The following is a 23,990-nucleotide window of genomic DNA, read 5'->3' as shown; positions in this document are numbered from 1 at the left end:
CAGGCCTACTGCCACTACTCAGGTCACAAACTGAACCATTTGTACTCCTACGTGACCCTGCAACTGGCAAATGGTAACCAATCAAAAATTTAATAAAAACCATAATACAATTCAGCAAGGGAAAAAGAACAACAAAAGGTCAAATGCGTAATACTTGCACAGTCCTAAGCAGACAGCAAATCCTAGAATTTTCTAATAACGTTTTATATTGCTTCCTACGCATTTCAGTAATTCATTATATGTTTAAGTGAAACAATGGTGTTCTTGATCAATGCTCTCAGATGAAAAAGGGATACTCTTCCACAGAGAGTGGACTTAATTCTGCTTTTACTAAACAGAAATACTTTAAAACAATGCCAGCAAAGCAGCAAAAATTATTTTCCAAACTTCAAGTCTATATAAGCTCACAGAAAATACCCAAAGTCCATCAGATCCGCTTCCAGTGTTTTCTTCGCGTTGGGCCTCTTCAAGTCAGGCCTTTCATGAGGAGACAATACTGTTTAGTTGGAGTGCCGTCCGGGGAAAACACTCACAGCTCACTCGAAAGTTTCAATGTTTCAAAACAATGCACCAGTGTCTCTTCTTGGTGGCAGGCACTACAAATGATGTGCTGTTCATTGATCAAGGGCACAAAGCATCTCGTGCAGATCCAAGCACTGTCAAGAAAACTCCTTCAGCAACTCAGCAGCACTTCCAAGCTCCAACACTCATCATTTAGTGTCAGAGGACGCTCAAGCTGCTCTCTCCTGGGCACCAGAATGTAGTGCCTTTTTCCAAACGTGGATCCTTGGGTGCACTGCCTTTCCACTGGTGCAAAGCAAAAGAGGTGTGAATGTGGCCAAAACTCGGGCCAATGGCTCAAGGGAATGTACACTGACAGAGGTTTCCAGCACATACCAGGTACAGAGCCCAAACAACAAATAAACGAATCAGCTCCTCCTTTCTTCTGCAACGCCTTTCGCAAATCAAATGCCTTGCCTTGGAGGAATCACCGATGTCGCGCTGATGATCGTTCGTGACTTTCTTGTTGTAGAGCCAGGAAATCTGTTCATCTTAGAGCGGTCACTGATGGGGTGTGAGCTTAGTGTTGATCACAGGTCTGCAGGGAATCACTCTTCCTTTAACTCTGGAAGATCTTAGCAGGACCTGTTAATGATGCAGGATATGTAACACAATTGTTAGTTTCCTTCAAATCAAGCACAAAAAGCAGTTAATGTGTTTTAACAAAAGGACTGGCAAGCAGGTGACCTACAATCTGCATGGGAGTGACAATGTGCTATGAGCATAAAATACAAGAGCAAAGGCAAAAGGGCCAATCAGTATCTTTAGAATCTTCAGGTATGTTCTTTTCATTATTCTCTGTCATCTATAGCTACACAGGATTTCTATCAAAATGAATTTCCTCACACAGTGGCATTATCTAATGGGGTAAATACATGTGTTCCCTCAATGACTAAGCCTAGGTGTTCCTAAATTCCTTATCTAGAACATCTCGAATAGAAAGATAACATCATTCACATTATCAAAGACATGAAGAAAAGTCCCTTTAAAAATGTGCATTAAGTGCACTATGCAATACAAAAGGCTAATGATCAAATGTGAAGACAAAGAACAAACACTAGAAAGTCCTGGTATTTGCATGTTTAGAACACATCTAATCCCACCAAAAAAATTAAAGCAGCAGGAACACAAGAAAGCTGAAAAATTAAAAATAGACATTGGAACCAACCTATCACTACCTTGACAGTCAGTCTGAAAAAAAACATTTTACATAACATGGGGGGTCCCTAATACATAACTACAGTCTAGAAGTGTGCACATAAACAATACACCCATAATAATAAATGGGCTGACTGGTGAAAGGAATATGGGAAAAGGGGAAATGGAATTAGGACACAACTAAAATGCCTAATAACTAAGCATAATGCGACATTGGTCAGGGGCATTGGTCAGGGGCGGAACAACAAAAGAAAAATCTATAGGAAGAACAAGAGTGTGCTTGGGTGTCTCAGGCATGTAACACAGCACCAAGAGAATGGGGAATACACAAAAGACCAAAGTTACACAAATTCTAATTCTATGTTCATGTTCTCTCTTCAGGGAGAGGAAAAAAATTAAACCTGGCTTCCTTTCAAGGGGACAAAAGCCATATGCTATTTGAGAAACAAAACATGATTAAATAACGCCATATAAAAATTAGGTCACCGTGAGTCACAGATCTATAATTCTATCCTTAGGTCCAATCAAGGATACATAACAATTTAGGGCTGCCTATTCCTTTAAGGGAATGTGCAGTACGTAACATCAGGTGATACACTTTGAACCTGTTATATTTGTTTAGTTATTTACTTTCAATACAGCCAAATGTATAGCCAAAGGTAGGCATGCACTGGTAAAAGTGCTGCCATCCTTCCTCACAGTATGCAAACCATATCTGTGAAATTTATCATTATACCAAATTCATCCAATACAGGAGAACTTGTGATGGTAACAACATGAACAGACATACAAAAATGCAGCACCATGGCATGTGTATTTTATGCACTTTAAACCTGCAGTCAAAAACCCAATATTTGGGCCTGTCTAAATTGTCAGGTCCAAACTCCATACAAACTCTATACCCAGCGTTTGACATTTGAGCACAACGCAGTTGTAGATCAATTGTCAAAATATAATATGTCATGACAGCTGTAAATACCGCAAACAGAAACATGTACATTTTTTTTTCTGTTAAAGAAATGACGCAAAAACACATCTTTTGTGAATTAGCCAAACTCACGTGTCTTCTCTTCTTAAGAACAATCCATGAAAAAATCTGTTGGCAAAAACAGAAAAATACACAACACAAAAACATTGTACCATACACAAAAAATAACTGTGTATTACTTAACTGTTAATGAGCAAATCTGTACTGAACGTAGGCCTGTAACCTATAACCTTCAAAATTGTGTGAAAAAGGCTGCATGTTATTTTTATCTAAAACTGGATGCATCATTTCGTTTTCCGTAAAATAAAACACAGCTAGCAAACATTATTTTCCATAACGTGGAAACATAATGTAGCAGTCCTGCCAAGCATTTAACACAATGTGTAAAGAAACCCCTTTTCATCTCCCCGTTTAAATCACAGTCCTTCATGTTACCACGTGAAACCAGAAACCTCACTTCTAGCAGCCCTTGCAGAGAGGTCATTCTGCATTCCTCGGAAACAAAGGCCTAATTAAAAGGCTGTAAATGGCAACACATGAGGGGCCTGCTCCATAATTTATGGGGAAACACTTAAAAGAGAACATCTCAGCGAGCGCGCTGAGCCAGCTGTTGCAAATTCTCCCAGCCCCCAGCTTCTGCCACAGTGGAGCTGACAAAGCCAGTAGGCTGGATCTAATCAACAATAATTCAAGCTATTTTAAAAAAAAATTTCTCTTTTTAGGCGCTAAAATGATCACTATTCCCATATTATTAGACTACATTCACTGTCAATGTGTCTCAAAAGCTGAAGACACACAGACCAGTTTTTAGAGTAATTTACTTGTTGCAATCCTATGGCACACACTGCATCAGTGTTAAATAAGCAAACTGTCCGTAGGCCTAGCTTGAAAGTAGAACCTCCAATCCTGATATTAAAACAAGCCTGTGTACTGGCACATTAACCCACTGAATCACAAGAAAGCACAACCTTATGTCAAAACCTAAATGCATGCATTTGCTTAAGGCTGAGACACTTTAAGGAAAGCAAAAATGCAGTTTAAACAGTGAATTTACTCAAAATCGACTTTCTGATTTTGGGCATTACAAAATGAATATTTTACAATTTTCTTGCAGAATATGTATTACTAGAAAGTCTATTACATAATCCAAGAGTCAGGTATCTGAAAATAATAATTTATATGTTATAAAAATGAGCTTGCTTGCGCCTATGGCAAGCGAATTTATACAAATGAATTCTTGTCATTTAAGTGATGCAACATAACGCAAATCACATTTTAATGCTAAGAGGTCATAGCATGAGTGTTAAGCTTTATGAATATTAGAAAACGATTTTAGTAGCACTAATTTTTATGAATTATTTTTCCATAATTAATAATTTTTGTCTTCTAATAAAACCCAATTATTTCTGTTTGTGATTGTTTTTACATATAAGAGCCCGCTACATCCCTTGCCTATTATTTAGATGCATTAACTCACAAACCTGAGCGCATATATGCCTAATTTAAAAAAAAAAAGCGTCAAATTCTGCGTCACTTTCTAGGGCCCCTTTAATGTAAAAGGGCCATCATGCAAAATTCCACCCGTGTTTAACTACAAAAAATGCTGGCTGAAAAAACATTCCTATCAAATATATTGCAGCTAAAAACGTTTTGCCTGTGAACATTTAATACAGTGCATTTAAGTGAAAAACGCTGTAAATGCATTTATTTCTGCAAAAACATGTTACTTCGTTTTTGGCTGGGGCCTAATTTAAATCCATTAAATGTGAACCACACACATTGAGCACATTTCAGACATAAACAGAAAGTGTGGAAAACATTTAGGACACACAATACAGCGCTCTCCAACCATTTCTTGTAAATCGCGTCGTCGCAATGTACAACAAAACTCACAAACAAAATAGACATGTAAACACACATTTTAACCACGCATTCAAACACACATTTAAACCCACAAATCAACACTCAGAACGAAAACAGGACAGTCCGGACCATACGTAGCTGTAAGTCATATTTACAAGAAACACTGCTCAACAGTGTAAAAACCAAAAATACACTCAATTCACTAGCTGCAGCTGGCAGAACACCAAAAATCGTTCTGCATATCCATTCATAAAATTATACAGAGTAAAGCATCCTTATTATGTATTATTACATATTTTAATTCCCTGCGAATACAAAATCACCAAGGAAGAAATATGTTTGTAAACCTAACCTATTTAGATAAACCGGCTAATTCAAGCGCATACAAAGTTGGCCAATACAAAGCTTCAAATTCGCTAAGATCAGGCATCTTATAGCTCACTAATCCAGCATCAAACTTCAAGGGTTACGGGATTTACCAAGTCCCTGCAAAGAACAAATACCCTCGGTTTTTGGCGTCTGCAGGCGTCAAATAACACAACAAAGAATCAAGTACTAAGAACCACAAATGCAATGGAACCATGCAACAACAAAAACGCTAGCAAAGTGTCACCGACAAAAACACTAGCAAAGCGTCAACAACAAAAACACTCGCAAAGGTGCATACGACAAAAGCACCAGCAAAGTGTCAACTACTAAGGACTCTGGGAGCGACCCACTTAAATACTTATCACAGCTGTACCAAAGAAATAGATGTCCAAATTCTAACTGCCAATTTCTAACTGCACTAACAGTCTCTTTAAAAAAACTTGCGCCAAAAAGGGTTGCTCAGTCAGGAGTGACATCTTTTGGAGAGTTTTAAGTCAGAAAAATCAAAAATATGCCAGGCCGCAAAGACAGAGAATCCCCCAGAACCTCCGTGCACAGAGTACCTCTTTTAGTAGATTCCTGTCTTGCCTTCCCCAGCATAGTTCTTTTCTCTGAAAAACTCTCCTCCAGGTATTCACTTCCATGATGATGCCCCACGTTGGGCGCCAACTGAAGAACCAAATATTTACAATACTCCTTCTCAGGGGTCTTACCAATAAGTAGTCCATTCAAGAGTGGCAAAGAAATCAACACAGAATCTGAAATATGAAAAGACATCTTTATTATCATTAATTGTGAGGCTCCGTCGCCCAGCCACTCTTAAAGCAACTGGATGAGAGAGTCTGCCTGCATGGCCTTCGCACAGGCCTTTTATACAGAATATTTCGCTTTAAGCACACATTCCTGCTTTGAAGTGCATTATGTTGGAAATTCCCAGGACGTGCATACAAAGCACCACTTTCAGGATAAGTCCAGGCTAAGAAAAGAATTGCACACATGCTTGGTTTCCTGTTCCATCAGGCCGGACAAACCCACCATAAAACCCTTCAACTAGATCGATGAACATGTCTTAAAGGAAAAGCAGCAACAGATGGGACGGAGATAGAAGCCGTGGGAATGGTGCCATAAAAGGTCGGACATGTCCTGCTCTTTGAACTTTATTGCGCCAGCTGCTGAACAAGGAACTGGCTTGGGACTGGCTTGGGAGGTTAGCCTCGAGCAACAGGGTCAGCTGTCGTCAGGTCATGCAGAAGTCAGCACAAAACCCATGCTAAGGTTATGTCCTTTAAATGCTTACTCTGCCATGGGAGAGAGCCTACTGTAAGGGCAACAAAATAACATGGCTGCTATTTACAAGATGAAACCCAAGTGTTCAATGCAAAACCTTCAAATGCACAGTGAATCCATTGGTGTAACATGACGAAAATACTCATGAATAACGCATTCATTATTTGCGGTTCACTGATACCAAATTCATAACAGAGTCATGACATTTAAAACACAGGTTCAGAATGCCAAGAACCTCAACAGGACACTCGTTGCATTTGTTTGGTAGGGGATACGTCTCTCTATCTTAGCAGGGGATGTTTTTTGCTGGGTTTGTTCCCCCGACCTGTTTGCACCGGACCAACTCTATCTACTAATACCTACGTATCAGGTACCCGCTGAGCCCCATTTCTTCCTGACACTCATCCAAACCCATTCTCTCCTTTTGTACTACACCCAGTCATGTGACCCTGGAAATAGTTTTCAGGCACTAAATTGTTAGGGCAAGAAAATACCAACTTTCTAAAAGTAGTATTTCCAGAATTGTGGCCTAAAATATGACTTTACCATTCAAGAGGGTTTTAAATTACAATTCCTCAGATATCAAAAATGAAATTCCTACGAGCTCCCATGCAAAAGTTACCACTTATTAAATTTAACATGGGAACCCAATGTTATCCTATGGGAAAGGTAAACTTCACAGTAGTGAAAAACAAATTGTGAGCTTACACTACCAGGACATGCGACAATTATCCTCCGTTAATTCCACTTGTTCTGTGGCCTCTCTTAGGCTTGAGTTCGGCTTAAGAAGTATCTGGGTCCAAGGACTAGCTGGGATAGTCAGATGGGTCTTCTACTTAGCTAAATGCGAACCCTCTACGCTAAGACATTTAATTCAAAAAGAATTATTGGGCCCTTTAAAAGAACTTTCTCCAATCATAAAAAACTTTAGAAAGGCGGTCTCTTTGTTGCGACTGGAAGAATCTTCTTTGTTTTCACTCTCTTCATGTCAATTAAAGGCATTATTAAAAACAGCATCATGGAGGTTAAGTTTTATGCTGGATAGAGACTCTACTGTATCAAGGAAAAGTAGTATGCCGGTGATTAATTCCTATGTTTTTAAAACCATGCAATGTTATGCATCTTGGAATCTTCCACACGGCATTAGGCGCTTTTGGTACTTGTTAAGACAAGATATGTTACCCTGAATAATCTTCTATCCAAATGGTATGGTTCTTCCAACATATGTACCTTGTGTAACCATTCGATTCAAGACCTCTCTCATGTTCTGTTTATTTGCCCAGCTCTGTTACATTTGCGGCGTAAGTGGATAAGACCAATTTGTTTGAAACTAGGTATCTTATCTGTTCATGCATTTACTGAAGCGATTCTAAGCCCCCCTAATGAAATGTTTTGTTCTAGAATATTTAACTTTTTTAAATGTTTTTTGAACTTATATTAATTTCTGGTCTGTTACTTTTTTACCTTGTCACTACTGCATGATTTTATATACTTGTACTGTTTTGTAGCTGTACTTTTTATGTGGACCTCTCACGAGTTCCAAATCATAAAAATAAAAACTTGAACTACCAGGACATGTCAAACTTTTTAAACATAACATACCCTGTCCTATGAGCTGCTAATGGCCTACCCTAGGTTTGACTTATCTGTATTAAAAAGAAAAGTTTAGGCGTGGCAAAAAGGCTTATTTTGTCAGGTCAAAATAGTAGTGTGAAACTGCACCCAGGCTACAACTGCAGCTCGGAGACCTGTTTAAAAAGGGCTACTGAAGTGGATGGCATAATGAGTGCTGAAGGCCCGCAAGTAGCATTTAATCTACAGACCCTAGGTACTTGTATTACCCTTTACTAGGGACTTACAAGTAAATTAAATGTGCAAATTGGGTTTAAGCCAATTACACCATGTGTACAGGTGAGAGCACAAGCACTTTAGTACTGTTTAGCAGTTAGTCTCAAAACAAAAAAAAATCAGATTCAGAAAACAGGAGGGGTGAAGGCAAAAAAGTTTGGAAGTGACCCTGAAAAGAGGGCCAGGTCCAACTTATACTTTTGTGTAAGTTTACAGTTTTTTTGGTATTCACAAACTACGAGTTTAATTTTACTAATAGTAAAGTTATGACTGGAGAGACTCCACAGTTGGGGCAGAGACCGCTGCACAAAACAAGATTGGAAAGGCCTATCTGTTTAGATGCGGAGTTCCCTGCTCTGACTGCAGATTGTACAAAGTTGCAAAACAACTATTAGTAACATTTAATTCTGATAGGCCTATGTTTTTATGTGTGGATTCTCTACCACAATTGTGGAGTCTCAGCTGTCATAAAATTACTATTAAACTTAAAGTCGTAGTTTGTTTTTACTATAAAATATTAAACTTATACAAAAGTGTAAGTTTACCTTTCTGAATCAGGCCCTTTAACCGGGATGATATGCTTAGTGTAACTCACCTCCGCTTCATTGGGTTAGGTTTGAAATAAGGCCTAAACCCCAGTCAACCTCAGTTAGTGGCTTCTGATTGGTTATTTATTTTTGCTTGGTGATATCTGCCTTAAAAGTAAAAAAAATCATAAAACCTGTTCCCTTCAAGGAATTTTAATTTTTTTGTGCCTTTTTTCTTAACTTCCTTTTCTTGATTTTTAGAAATTGAATATGGGATTTTTTATTCAGTTTTGCTTTGATATTTTAATCATTTTGGCACTGCTGAATACTTAACCGCATCGCTGCTGCGGTGATTTTTGCGCTGTGCTGCAAATTGCAATTTTGCTGGCACTATGACGAGCTCAGCTCGTCATCAGCACACGACACCCGTGGGTGATGACGAGCTGAGCTCGTCATCAGCAGCGAAAGGGTTAATAGATGTTCCTTAAGTTAAGAATTTATACTCTATGCCATTGCTATCTGGGGTTGAGCCCAGGTTTATTTTAGTGTTCTTTTATGCTGCACCGCCCAGGTTTTTGGACTTATTACTTGGGAATGCCTCGCATACCCTCAGATAATAACCCATGTTCCTACAGGTTCCTAGCCATTTTCCCCATTTTAAAAATGTTCACAGCTTTGACCTTTGACTATTTTGATTTTAATATATAGATATAAATACTTTGGTCATCAATAATTTAGAATTCTTCAGGCATTCATTTCTTTTTACACGTACAGGTATTGTGGTTGTTCGTGATGGCACTAAATAAGAGACTTTTTTCTAGGGCCAAGTGTTAGACCAGGCATCCTTGGTGTGATTTCCATTGTCTTTTTGCCTCTGCCTCCTGTATTTTAGCTGTGTGCTGGATTTCGTTTTTGTTTGTCTAGATGCTTTGGGCACCTTGCCACTGCGGATCAGTGCCAAAAGTGCAAGTGCTCCCTATGCAAATTGTGCATATGGATTGGTGTTTCCATGACTGGCTTGTTTGACTTATTACTAAGTCCCTAGTACAGTGCACTGTGCGTGCCCTGGGCCTGTAAGTCAAATGCAGCTAGTGGACTTGCAGCACTGATTGTGCCACCCACACCACAAGCAGCCTATCAAATGGGTCTCAAATATGACACTGCAGTGTCTGCGTGCAGTCTCTACTGCCGTGTTGACCTGGTAAGTGCACCCCTTTTATCACATGTGAATCTTCCCTAAAGTAGGCCCAAGGTACCCCTGTGGGCAGGGTACAGTGTATGTGAAAGGTAGGACATGTATTAGTGTGTGGCATGTCCTAAGAGTGAAATACAGTGTATTTTGTTTTTCACTATGGAAAGGGTATCTGTCTTTTAGTAAAGATGAGTTTTATATTGTATGTTTGAAAATACCACTTTTATAAAGTGGATATTTTCTTGCTTAGCCATCCTGTGTGCCTCTCCTGGTTTGTGGATTGACTGTCCAGCTTTGGAATGATAAGGGCTGGGGACTTGCATTCACTGTAGACAGTCACTGGGGGTTGAAGTGTGTCCAGCCTTTCCTGGATGAGTCAGGACTCGGCTGAATAGACCTGGACTACATGTTGAGTAGTGGGAGGAGATTTCCATGCACCTCTATAGCCCTGGTGTGCCTTACACAATGCTGTCTCCACCTTCTGCCAGAGAGAAAAAAGAAATGGTTTGGACTGAGCACAGATACTCTTTGCCACAAGAGAACAAAGGGAAATGTGGTATAAATATTGGGGCCCTGGCCCCAGAATTTTAGAACTCTTTTTGACTCAGAAACCTGAAAAGAAAAAGAGCTGGAGAAGCTGTGAGGAGGAACTACCACTTTGCTGTGTGGTTTGCTTTGTTGGCCTGCAGTGGCTGCTTCTGTCTTGGGGAGAGAAAGGACTGGACTGAACTTTCTGCTACTTCTTTGTTTGAGCTTCTCTAAGGGCTTGAGGTATAGGTTGCCCCCTGTTCCAGAAGTCTCATGAACAGCAAAGGATTCCCTTTCCACTGGGTATCGCTTAAGGAAACCGCGTGTGTCAGTTGCCACAGAGGAAAAACCTCAACCCGACGCCATCAGTTCCGTGACCTGAAGGCACCAAAGAGGGCACCACCGCACTTCACACTGCAACCCTGGTCTCACGTCCGCCACAACCACCGAAGACAACCACCGCCACCACTGAGCCGATGCTTGCACTGCAACCTGTGGGCAACCCCACTCCACACTGCCACGCTTCACTCCGCTGCTCTGGTCTCATCAATGATGCTGTTGCCAGCTGACATCGCCGCTGTGATCTGCACTGTGGTCTGCGGGTACCTTTTGTATGCTACATGAAGCACCTCCCCATCCCACACAACAGGAGTGGCCCACTGACGCCAGCCCCATCTCCCCCCGATCTTCGACTGATGCCTCAGCTTGTACCATGAGCGTCAGCACCACGACGAGCACCACACCACTTTGCACCGCAGCCCTGGTCTCACCAACACCGTTGGACGACGACCACTGCGCTGCTGCCTACACTGCAAACTAAGAGCACCGCACCACTTCACACCGAAACCTCAATGACTGCCACCGCCGGCCCACACCGCCACAGTCGGCTGGAACAAAAGGGACTGTTTACAAGCCTTCTGACACCAAATTTGTTGGATTTGTTTGCTTTCAGCAGCGCAGTAGCACTGGACAGAGCTACCCACTTCAAGGAACTGCATTTCTAAGGTTATTCTTGCAAAGTGCATATTTTGATTATTGTATGTTGGATATTTTTATCGTTTTGGTCTTGTTTTACACAGATAAATATTGAATATTTTTCTAAACTGGTGTGGTGTCCTTTTGCAGTGTTTTCGTTGTATTACTGTATTCTGTGCAAATGCTTTACACGCTGCCTCTAAGATAAGCCTGTCTGCTCGTACCAAGATCCCAAGGGGGTGAACAGGGGTTGTTTAAGGGCGTAACTCCCTTATTCTGACAGGAAGCAAGGGTCGATACTTGGTCCAAAGGTGCAAACCAGTGCCAAATAAAGACCTTCATTTCTAACACCAAGCCAGGAGGTGGAGAACTAAACACAGGAACAGGGAGTGGTTGCTGAGGTGAGTTGGAAATCAAGTTCCTTTCTGAATGACAACTGTTGAATATTTTTACTCTAACAAGGAATTCCTTCTATGCCCCTAAACTTGGGCCGAAACCCTTTTTAACTGTTTTACTATGTTTGAGTCTCTGCCTCTCCTTTACAGGTAGATAAGGGTGAACTGTCCTATCATCTCCTATCATGGAGTATGACACCCTTCTCCCACATCTTCTTCTTCAGTGTCTTCTAATGATATCCATTAAACCTGTTAAGTTACTATCTTCCATTGATGTTCCCCCATCCGTAACCAAAGCTAAACCAAGTCCCAAGACCTGACCTAATGTAAATCTTACCTAGTCATATTCATCATCATAGGATTTTATTAAGCACACATACCACCCGAGGGTCTCAAGGCATTGGCAAAAACCAAAGAAGGGAGGGAAAGACGTCGACAGGAGAAGAAGAGTGATCAGAAGAGCCAATTAGGTAACCTTTTCCGAAACTGATTATGCTCAGTAACCATACGCAGATGAAATGGAAGCTCATTCCACAAAATAGGGGCCATATGTGAAAAGGATCTACTGCCATTCCTGGCGGTACGAATCCTGAGAAGAGCGAGAAGTTGTTTGGTTCCTGACTTGTTAAGTAACCTAAAACCCACTTACTACATAAGCAAGGAACAATAGTAGCTGTAGTGATAATGATATGGTGGGGCTGGCACTTGAGTAGGAGAGCTTCAGTACAACTGTAATTATTATTATGCAGAAACAGTTGACCAACATCATGAGGCCAAATTAGCTTAATTAATTATGTAGCATCAAACATCAATAGATTGAGCTGATGGGTTGAATGCTTGAATTAATCTCAGCCACTGGCAAACGCTCGACTGCATCCCAATCCATCGTTTTACGCCCATCATGCTACCTCAGTTTGGACCCAGCCATTTGCAAATCAGTTTTGACTTTGCTCCAATGGGAACCGTCAGCCCAAACTGTAAGGACAGGTCCTCCCTGAACCGAAAGACAAGCAATCCAGGACAGGTAAATTAATGTACCATGGCTTCAAAATGTTTACAGTTTGGTCACTTTATAAAGATACATTATTTCTGTTTCATAAATGCTTAATTTGTTGAAATGTTTTCATTGGTTTAAGCAAAATACTATTTTTAATTATGCAGGTGATTGTAGGGGGTCTGTTAATGATAAGACCTATAAATAGAAAATGTACATTGCAAGCTTTCCCTTTTTTTGTTTAGTGGTGGGCTTCATGGTAGGGGTGGATGGAACGTGTGGAGTTTAATTCTGTGGAATTCAGCAGGGTTATATAAAAGTTCTTTGAGATTCCGGGGAGTTCCGCCAATGGGCGGAAAATATGCCGCTCACACTGCAATTTAGCACTGGCAGCTTGAGCAGTGCTAAAGAACCAGCGTGTGGCACCATGCGTTGCAAAAGAGCATGCAACTACTCAAGATGATTTTGCTATCAGTCGAGTAAAAAATCTACTCGAGTGGCAGCCCTCTGACAGCGACTGCTCTCTACCCCCTGTGTCCACCCACATAAGAAAATTGTGCCAGGGGATGCCAAATCTCTCTCACGCTCACCTGATTTCATATTTTAGGGCCTAGTGGGAGAAATATTCTTCCACCGCCGGACAGTACTGAAAGTCTGAACAGATACTGAAGAAGAGTGAGTGCTAGTGCAACAGAGTTTTGGTAAACTGTAGCTGCAAGTCTGTAGCGCACCTCTTTAGTGCATGTTCCAGTCCAATTGGCCAGCTATTACAAGAGGAAAGAAGGGAAGTTACGAATCTTGCTTTCTGCTAACAGGGACAATTTGTTTTGTCTGAAAAGAAAAGTGTCCTAAAGTGTACACGACACAAGAGCTATCTTAAACCTTGTCAAAGGGATTGAATTTGATCCAACAATGGAATTCCTGGTCGGGTTGCTCCACACCAATATCCTGTAAAGGAAGACACTGAGGGTGGTAGAAGATCTACTATTTGCAGAAGACAGGGCATACAACACCCCTAGATCTTGCTAAATTTTGCAGAGATCGCCTTAACAAGAAATTTCTTTGAGTTCGAGGACACCATCTACCTACAGACCTATTGAACTTCTATGGGTAGTACTTTTGTCCTGAATTTGGCTAGACTGTATGTGGCAGCTTCGAACTGGAGCACATTTTCGCCCGGGACAGTCCGTGGTTGAACCACAATAAATTGTGGTGTCGATTTATCGATGATGTCCTACTGATTTGGAGAGGGGATGTACTTTCGATACAAGATTTCTTACATTTGCTTAATGGTCGGAATCCTCTTCTGCACTTCACATCAACCATTACACAGACAAAACATCAGTTTTTGGATTTGGTGATTGAACTGAGGGAAGGAGTACTATCTACCTGGATTTTTCACAAACCTACAGACAGGAATGACCTATTATCATTTAATAGTTTCCACCCTAAATCCCTCAGGGAGAAACTACCAGGGGACAATTCTTCTGACTGAGAAGAAATTACTCAGACAGAAGAGATTTCCAAGAGGAATCGGCTTTACTCTTGGAAAAACTTTGAGCGAAAGATTACCCAGACAGGGTGGTAAAGAAAGCACAGAAGAGAGCATCGAAATTCAACAGGGAAGCCTGCTTGGAAAAAACAGTTAAACTAAAATTAACAAACACAGTCTGAGTCACCACTTTCAACACAGCATTGAATAATGTAAAATGCATTATATTAAAGAATTGGTGCATTTTAAACTCAAATGGCCTGCACATTGAAAACCCTTATTTTCCTTTAAGAGGAGTGCAAACCTAAGGGACTTATTAGTACACATAAGACCCCCACCATGACACACATGGACAAGTTGAGAGTTTGTGGGATTTTACACCAGTGACAGGCCATACTAGATGTTGGTCCTGTGACTTCTGCAATTTAACCAAAGACACAAAAAGCATTAATATGGGTCTGAAATACCCATGGATACAGAAAACACACACAAATTGTAACTTAGAGAATGTGATTTACTTGATTGAATGTCCCTACAAATTGCAAATATATAGGGATGATAACTCGGAAAGTAAAAGTATGAATTATGGAACACAGAAGTAATACACGCTGTTCGAAAGCTGCGACTAAGTTTACTACACACTACCTGGAAAAGCAACATACGGTGGATGACATCTACTGGACAGTGCTAGATAAACCAAACATTCCAAATACAACATGAGCTATCAAGAGATTACTGCTCATGAGGGAGCAAAAATGGGTATATAGGATCCGGAGTAATGAGAAGTGTCTGAATGATGAGATACCATGGATCTCACTCAATAGATGACAGAAATTCCCACTCTCTTGGGTTCTAAAAGATGTAGAAGTGGTGGGAATTGATAAAAAAATCATCATATTACGGACAGAAATACAAGTCCCATAATACATCACTAGAGTATCCTACAACTACAGGCATAAGGCGAGTTAGAGGAGAAGTACCAGGACATATAACAAATCCCCTAATATAAGAACCACACAAATCTGCCTGGATTGGACTGGAGAAGGGATCTCTCTTGGCCGTAAAATCTCTGTACTATTTGGTTTATCTCCATGGTAACATCCTGCTCCAAGCACGTTTTTATACATCTTGAAATTTGAATAATGATATGAACGTATACAGTGTGCTTTTTTCCATTACAATAGGAGTTGTACGTAGTCTATGCAGGATGCAGTCAATTAGAGTTTATAAACCCTATCTGCCATGATTAGAAGAACAAAAATAATTTTACCCCAAACATAGAGGTAGGGTGCTGCCTGCTATACTGTGAAAATGCCAAGAAGAACAGTGAAGACGCTAGAGACGTCTCTATTCACATATTCAGATTGTAAGAATCACATGACAGGAAGAGATGCAACAAGAAGGTCAGCTGCATCGGGGAACCGGCACCTACACGGCGCGAGGAGGGCATTGGAGAAGCAGCGGTCAAACCTTGATGAAGTAAGTAGTCCTTGGGATGAGGCCTGAATTAAAGACTATCGCAGTTCTGAAAGTTCAATACCGATAAAGTCTGGAGCATAACAATTAGTTGGTCTACCTGGATACACATACCATTGTACTTGTGCTTAATAACAGATGAGGACAGGTGGGGGTCTATTGCGAATGTCTGATACTACACACATTAGTTGTTAGAGGTGCTCGCACACAGTGATGATAATGAGCTTTACTTTAACAGAAATATAGAAATAATATAGAGGCATGTCGGCCCACTGCATATAAGATAATTAACATGCATATTGTCTCCTGATGTAGCTAGTGTGTAACTATAGGGAGCCACTTCCGCTCCCATGCCAATTCGAGCTTCTACTACTATGAAACTCCGTAAGTACCTCTTATCGAGTAGTAATCTGGATTTAGCCTCCCTCCCTATAGATCGCTGAGGTGTGAGTGTTTAACCAATATATATACATATCGTTGAGTGTCACAGAGTGGGAGGAGGCGGCAGCGGACATCTTTACACAGGGATCTGGACGAAAGATCAATAATCCCAAAGGACCTAATTTGCCAAAGGTCCCCGCCAGCTATCTCATAATCCTATACCAATCTTTGGAAAAGGCTCAAGAAAAAGAAATAAGAAAGTGGTGGGAGGCAACCTATCTACAGAGGTACCTTGAATGTGACAGATTTGCCAGAGGCCTGCGTATTTTCACAGTTCCGTCTTATGAAGTCTGCACCCGCTATTACTCAAAGTATGGTCAGAGTATAGATCTGAGTTCCCTAGAGGGATGGTGAGAATACTCATCAAATACGCCTGGAGCGATCGCGACAAACTGCTGGGGGAGATCAAGAAGTTAGAAGAAATGATTAGTAAAGCTAAGGACACAAAACAGAGTGAGGAACTCAAAAACTCTCAAAGATTACGAATCTGTAATTCGACAACACAAGCAGACAAAATTTCAAAGAGACGAGCAGGACTATGCCACAGGCCGTATCCTGACCTTTGCATGCAAATATGATGTCCCTAAAAAGAAGTTGAACCAGCAAGGTGTGATCGCCACAGGTAACAGGGAAACCTCAGAATCTGAGGTGGAAACATCCGAAGGTGAACAATCCACAAGTACAGAGGAGAGAAGTGGAATAAACGAGTTTCCTTATTTTTGGGAATATGCACTAATAAGAGAGTCCTGACAGAGACCAACACCAAGAACTCATCCACCACAACAACAGCCAACAGAAGAGCCTAGCAACCCTGCGGATGACATTGATTTCTTAAGCGGCCATGAACGGGAGACTCTTATGGCATTACAAACACTAGACTCTTCAACCATCCTGGCGGGTGTAAGAGAAATAACTAGCAAGGACGTCTGTCTTGCAGAACCAGGGATCACACAATCTAGTGGAAAAAGCAACCTAAAACGGAAATCGAGAGTGATTCCCCAGGTCCCGTTTGATGCAATTGATGTCTTTAACCCCTTCAACGCTGATGACGAGCTGGGCTCGTCATGGCGTAGCCTCCTCGCACGCTGATGACGAGCCCAGCTCGTCACGTAAAGTGCGTTTCCGCAAAACCCAGCGTGCGAGCGGAATTCCGCTAGCGCGCATGGTGTTAATGAGACCATTGTCACAGACCTAAAAAACTTGGCGAGTAACAGCAATTAGCTGAAGCACCATTACAATTTTCTGATTAAACAATGGGAAGCGATTTAATTTTCAAAAGGAGATGACACACTGGAGATCAAGTCCTCGGACAAAGGAGGGAATATTGTGATCTTTAAGAAAAGTCATTATCAAAAGGAAGCCATGAGACTGCTCATTGACAGAGAATGCTATCTACCGATAAAAAGGGGGGAATAAGTGGAGTGTAACAAGACGGTCCATCAATTATTGTTGAATTGGAGAGATGAAGGAATGCTGGACCAAGATGAGTGTCTATTCCTGCATTGTGAACAACCGGTCCTCCCAACTTTTTACCATCTTCCAAAAATTTACAAGGACTTGGCCAACCCTCTGGGTAGATCAATTGTGGCCTTGATCAACAGTTTTTTAGAGAACACTTCAACGTATATTAACTATTTTTTAGATCCCTTGGTAAAGGATGTATCCTCCTATGTCTCAGACACTCCGGACTTTCTATAACTAATAGAGGCTATTATATTGGAGAAAGATATGCTTCTCATTACACTTGGTATACCTAGTTTATATGCATGTATAAAACATGATGATGGCATTGCAGCAGTGAAGGGTTTCCTAAATAAGAGACACAATCTCATGCTTCTACACATGATTGAGTTTTGTCTTGAGAACAATATTTTTATGTTCTCGGGGGCAATTATACAGACAAGAACGCAGCACCCCAATGGGCATGTGGTTCGCCCCCAGCTATGCGAATTTGTTTGTGGGCTGGTGGGAGAAGCACTTGACCTTGGGAAAACAAAACAAGACTTGGATTATTTTTTTTTTAACATAATTATATTCGTTTTTGAGTCGGACAACATACAGAAGTCGGTGACCAGTATCAGTAATAACTTGTGCATTACAACTGGCAGCAGTAAAGAACACAGCATCATCGCCCATGTTAAGTATGAATTCACATTTCCAAAAGAAATAAAAGGAGTCAGTCATCCGATCAAAACATAACGCCAGTAAAGTTGAGTAAACTAAAGTTACATATCATGAGCATGTGAGAAAAGAAACAGTCTGAACATAAACAAGTATACTGTATATTGTTGCATCAATCTCAATCTTAACAAAATAAAAGGTAGGAAGATACCCAACTCCCTCCCTCCCTCCCCCCCTTTAACTGGTTCATAAATAGTAAGAGCTAACCCAATCTCCTGTGGGACCACATCTTGTGCGTTTAGGGATTGTGTTACATAGTGGTACATAAAGACATTTGATAACAACCTTGGTGGGAAAAAGGGCCGTATACATGCTTATAATATGTAAATAGCCGACAGGTTATCAAATAGATATAGTCAAGTCATTCAGGGGAATGCAAGAGTAGTGGGGTGAATCAGGGCTATTGGTGACGCTGGGGGTGTGAAGGAATCTATAGCTTTGAAAATTTACAACATGTGATCCCATTCCAGAGAGATGGGAGTCTTACGCAGACCCCAGAATTCTTCCTGTCAGATTATAGCACTCTCAGCCATTCCCCAACGTGTCAATTCTGTATGCCAGTATAGTGGTGTAGGGGGAGAAACAGACTTCCACCTCATTGTAATTGCTCTCTTAGCAATGAGTATTGCCAAGTCTGCAAACTTGAATTGTACCTTCTGCTTTTGTAGGGCGTCCGTGGAGTCCCAAGAGGCAGGCTTCTGGAATCAACCAGTCAGACTTGGTAGTAACACGTCGTATAGCAGAAGTAACAGCATGCCAATAGAAAAGAAGCAGAGGACAGGCCATAGCATATGAAGGAGGTTTGCATGCACCTCACGGCATCGAGAACAGGAAAGTGGGCCATCAAGGAATATACTGTTAAGACGGTGTGGTGTGAGGTAGGCTCTATGTAAGATCATGGATTGGATGTATTTAAAACGAGCATTATGGGACACTTTCTTAGGGAATTCCAGTATTAAGGCCCATTCTTTATCTATGAAGTCCTTGCTTAGGTCTAATGACCAACAAGACTTGGATTGATAAAGTGACGTTATTGGCTAGGTACATAGACAACTTTTTCATAGTATGGGGAGGCAGTCGTTCCTCGACTTAGGAGTATATTACCTCCCTTAACAACTGTTAGAAACGGGACCCTGGCTGGCCAAGACTCGCGTCAAGGTCAGTCAGGGATCACCATTCCTAAGGTCAGGGCAAGGGAGTCACACACCAAGGTAACCCCCGCTCACCCTCTAGGTAACGTGGCGCGAGCAGACAAGGCTAAACTTGGAGGCGGTATGAGTTAAGTATTTGCGCACGCACCCCAGCAACAACACCCAAGGCCCACCACAAAGGAAAACTCCAAACAAGGATATATAAAAAATAGCCTTTGTATTTATAGTAAACAAAACACATTAGATAACACACAAACTTTACAATGTGCCAGGGGCACGGGCAGAATTTACAAGGGGAATTATGTACAGGACAGGGCCACATGGACCACTGTCAGGGGTAGGCACTTGTTAGAAAATAATACTGGTAGGTACACACTTAGGACATAAACATAGAATGATTAGCACCAAAATTGTAAATGCAACACACATCCAGTAATCACTGGAATAGAGTAAAGACCTCCTACGCAACCCTAAAACACTGTAGGAAATTACGCAGGTAACTAGGACCTTCTCATCAGGACCTAAGGAAGGAATACCAACACCTAAGCAATTCACTCTTAGCAAAGGGAAGGAAACCTAAACATAAAATGGGACATCAACAATCCTCTATGCAGGGCACACCTAACAAAGGGGATAAACATAAAGTGGGACGTCAACAATTGCACATGAGATATTAAAACACAGAGGTGCAGATTAGAACATTTTGCGCAAGAATTACATACACAGAAATCACAATGCGCTGGGTGCACGTAGCACAACACTCAAAAGGTCCCTCAGGCCAACTGGCCTCGAAAGGGGGGGAATGCCCTGAGTCTCAGTGTCAGGGGGTCTGCGCAGGTAGCACAAACACAAAGCCTAAACGTGGCAACTGTCCACTAAGTGCTGGACAGTTGTAATTCTGAACTGGGCAAACGTTGGAGCCAGTAGGGCTCAAGAACAAGGTGGGCAAGGAGCCTCTCAAGGGCTCGCAAAGCAAATGCGCAATGTAGAGCTTCAGCGCTCTTAAAATAAGGAATTGCCCCCAGAGCCTCTCTCAGGGCGCTCAATCAATGGGGGTGGGAGCCTCGTGGCTCGGCAACAACTGTGGGCTCTGGAGCCTCTCGGAGCTCGAAAAGAACCAATGCGGCGATGGAGTCCCTCACGGGGGACTCAAGACCAGGTAATGCCCCACAGATCACAGCAGTGCGCGCGAGATCGTGCTACGGGGGAGGGGCAGACACCGGCAATGTGTCCCGTGGCCCCTCTCCCTTCTCGGCACTCACCGGGTGACTCGCTGGCAGGACGGCTCCTCGGCGGCTCGGCTGGGGCCGCGGGCGGGCTCCCCTTCCCTCGGGAGCCTCGGTGAGACGCGGTAGGCTGCTTCCTGTCTCCCGCCTGGCCCCGTCACTCCTGCACGCCGCCTGCCTTCCGCCGGGGCCGCCAATGGCAGCGCTGCCCTGGGGTCAGGAGGCGGGACTTCTGGGTCGCGGAAGGCAGCGGCCCGGCAACGGCTTTCGGTGCTCCTGGGCTGCGGCGGTGGTCTCCTGGGCAATGCCGGGTGGGCACCGGCTTGAAATAAAATAAGCACAACGGGGCAATGTCGGGTGGGCACCGGCCTCTAATAAAAATAGAAAGCGAGGTGGGCACTCGCTCGTCCAAAAATCGGCAAATCGACTCTGACGCCGGGTGGGCACCGGCAATGTCAATAAAGCGCTCCCAAGCGCTTAGGGGCTACGCACAGCGCTCTCAAGCGCCAAGGGAGCGCGCTCAGCGCTCAAGGGAAAATAAAGCGCGCCTAGCGCTATAAATCAAAAGTCAGAGCGCCTCCAGGCGCAGAAAAGCTCCAGCAGGGTCTGAAGGCAGGCAGAGGGGCAAGGCAGGGCCAGAGCCAGCACACTGGGTCTCCAGGCAGGGAGACAGCCAAGTGGCGGTCCTCTTGGCCCCAGCAGCAACAACAGCCCCCTCTGGCAAAGATCCACAAGCAGAACCAAGGACAAATTGTATGGGGACACAGCCCCTTCTTATACAGCAAAATCCCTTTGTCTCAGGGTGCAGGGTGGGGGGAAAACCAGTCCCAGCTGGTTTTGAAGTACTCTGTTTACCTCAACCACCCTCTCTATTCACTGGCAGGGCTAGGGACATCAGCCGCACTACAGGGGGTGGAGCCAGCATTGTCTGGGGAAAGTCCAGGCCCATCAGGGACCAGGTGCACTCCTCCCAAGCCATCAACATGCTAATCTCACACTCACCACCGGGCAGACCCATCCAGCCTTCCTGGAGCCAGGCTCACCAGCCAGCTGCAGCCAATCACACTGCAGGCATATTTTACAGTAATATGCCAAGTCCTAGAAATGGCATTTCTACTCATGACACACACATGCCACATACACCATTGCGAAGCATCCATTCTCACGAACTCGCACATACCAAACTCGAGCATGCACTCCCCACACATCAGGAACTACTAGGGACACAGACATTCCCCATGCATCCCTATGGGAGAGCAGGCCAGCCTAACTACATGCACGCACTTTACTCTGGGACACAGAGAAAAAGTGCGCACAGACCAGAAAATCATCCACACATATCATAGATCTAAAGCAAAAAGATTAGGGGTGAACCTGCCTTAAGGGCCAAGTCCAACAACAACAATGATTTGAATTTGACCTTCACCTCAGTTAGCTACCTGGACTTGGAAGTCTACATAGAGGGTGACAACTTGGTAACTAGGCTATATAGAAAACACACAGCAGGCAATTCTGTCCTGCACGCAGGGAGTCACCATTCTAAAAGCCTAGTTAACAAAATCCCATATGGTGAACTCTTGCGACTTGAACACAATTGTACAACCAAGCAAGATTATGATGAAGCAAAGAATCAAGCCCTATTTAGATTTAAAGCCATGGGTTACACCAAGACTGACTTATGCCAAGCAGAGAGAAAGGCCTACCAAGTTAGTAGATTGGATTTGGTGACAGTCACTAAGCCCTAGAAATCGGAACTGGAGGGTCTAACTAGAATAATAACTAAGTTCAACGAGAAGTTGGGAGATATTGTCCAGATCTTCAAGAAGAACTGGCACATTCTCCAAACTGACAGGGCTTTAAAACATAAACTTACCGCACATCCTCAGATCACCTATAGACGATGCCAATCTCTGAGTGACCATCTCACATGTAGTCAGTTTGTTTCTACCACAACCCCTATAGCAAACAAGATTGCAGGATTTATCCTTGCATGCATTGTAAGGCTTGCAAATATAGTCACAAAGTTACCAACTACAAAGGTAGACAAGGGGATCCTAGACCCACTAGAATTATCAAGCAACTGCTGAATTGTAATTCAGATTACACAGAGTATTGCTTAGAATGTCCGCGCCCTAAACGTTACATAGGTAGTACAATACATCAAACAAAAAAATGCATTCTTGAACACATTTGTGCGATTACAATAAAGGATGTAACCTATCCTGTTTCCTGCGACCTTCTACCAAAGCAATCGAGACCTCCTGAAATTTTTCTGTATCGATCAGATCCAGAGGAATGAGAGGGGAAGAGTTAAGAAATTGTGCATCCTGGAGTCAAAATATATAATAGATGTCACTGACCATGTCATGAGTGATGTAATATGTGACGTCATCAGCAGTGCATTGCAGGCGTGCAAGTTATAGTGAGTCCAACTAACTATAACGTGGGAATTTCAATGGTTTTATGTCAGTAAAATTTCCAGCTAACTATAACTGGTGTGAAACCTATGGTTTTTTCAGTGAATTTAAAACATTGGAGTTGATTTTCCTGCCGCTTGTGTAGAATTTCTACTTAAGCAGTAGCAAACCGTTTCGAGAAGCTACACTCTGATTGTGGCCGCCCGTGGCCGTGAGCACTAGAAAATTGCACCAGGGGATGCAAATCTCACTTGCATTTCTGAAAGTTCAAAGGAGCCGTCAAATTCTGCCTATTCCACAGGCGAACGAAACATTCTGCCCTCCACAGGGCAAGCATGTGTTGCAAACGCATGCATAGTTATGTCATACAACCATCTTTTTAAGGTGTCCCTGTAAAAGTCAAATGTAAAAGCTTTAAAATTCTTACTTGAAGCTGCAGTTACACTAGTCGTTACTAGAAGTTCCTCAAGTCAAATACAAGAGCATTGGAATTCTAAAATCAACCCACAGTTTCACTAAGTGTAAGTGTCCCTCAAAATTGGAATGGAAATGCACTGAAACCCTTTCATGAAGCTGCAGTTCCACAACTCATTCCTAAGTGTCCGGTCCTAGTCAAGTGCAAAAGCACTGACATATTTCTATAAAGCTGCAAGTCCACTTATTGTTAATAGAGGTCCAGTTCCAGTCAGAAGCAACTGCTTCAAATGACCTGCACCAAAGTGACTTTAGTATATACATTTTCATACAAACTTTTACTAATTTAACCAGTTGTACATATTTTTAATAAAATTACTTATTTGCCAAATCTGGTTCATAATAATAAGTCCAAATTACAAATTTCAATACATTTCTTGAAGTTTGTGATCACACTCTGGTATTTATAGGAACATTTATTCACTGGTAAGTACAACACAATTAAAT

This window comes from Lissotriton vulgaris, chromosome 8 (genome assembly GCF_964263255.1).
Source record: "Lissotriton vulgaris chromosome 8, aLisVul1.2, whole genome shotgun sequence".
NCBI classification, from domain to species: Eukaryota; Metazoa; Chordata; class Amphibia; order Caudata; family Salamandridae; genus Lissotriton; species Lissotriton vulgaris.
This window is presented reverse-complemented; position numbering follows the sequence as displayed.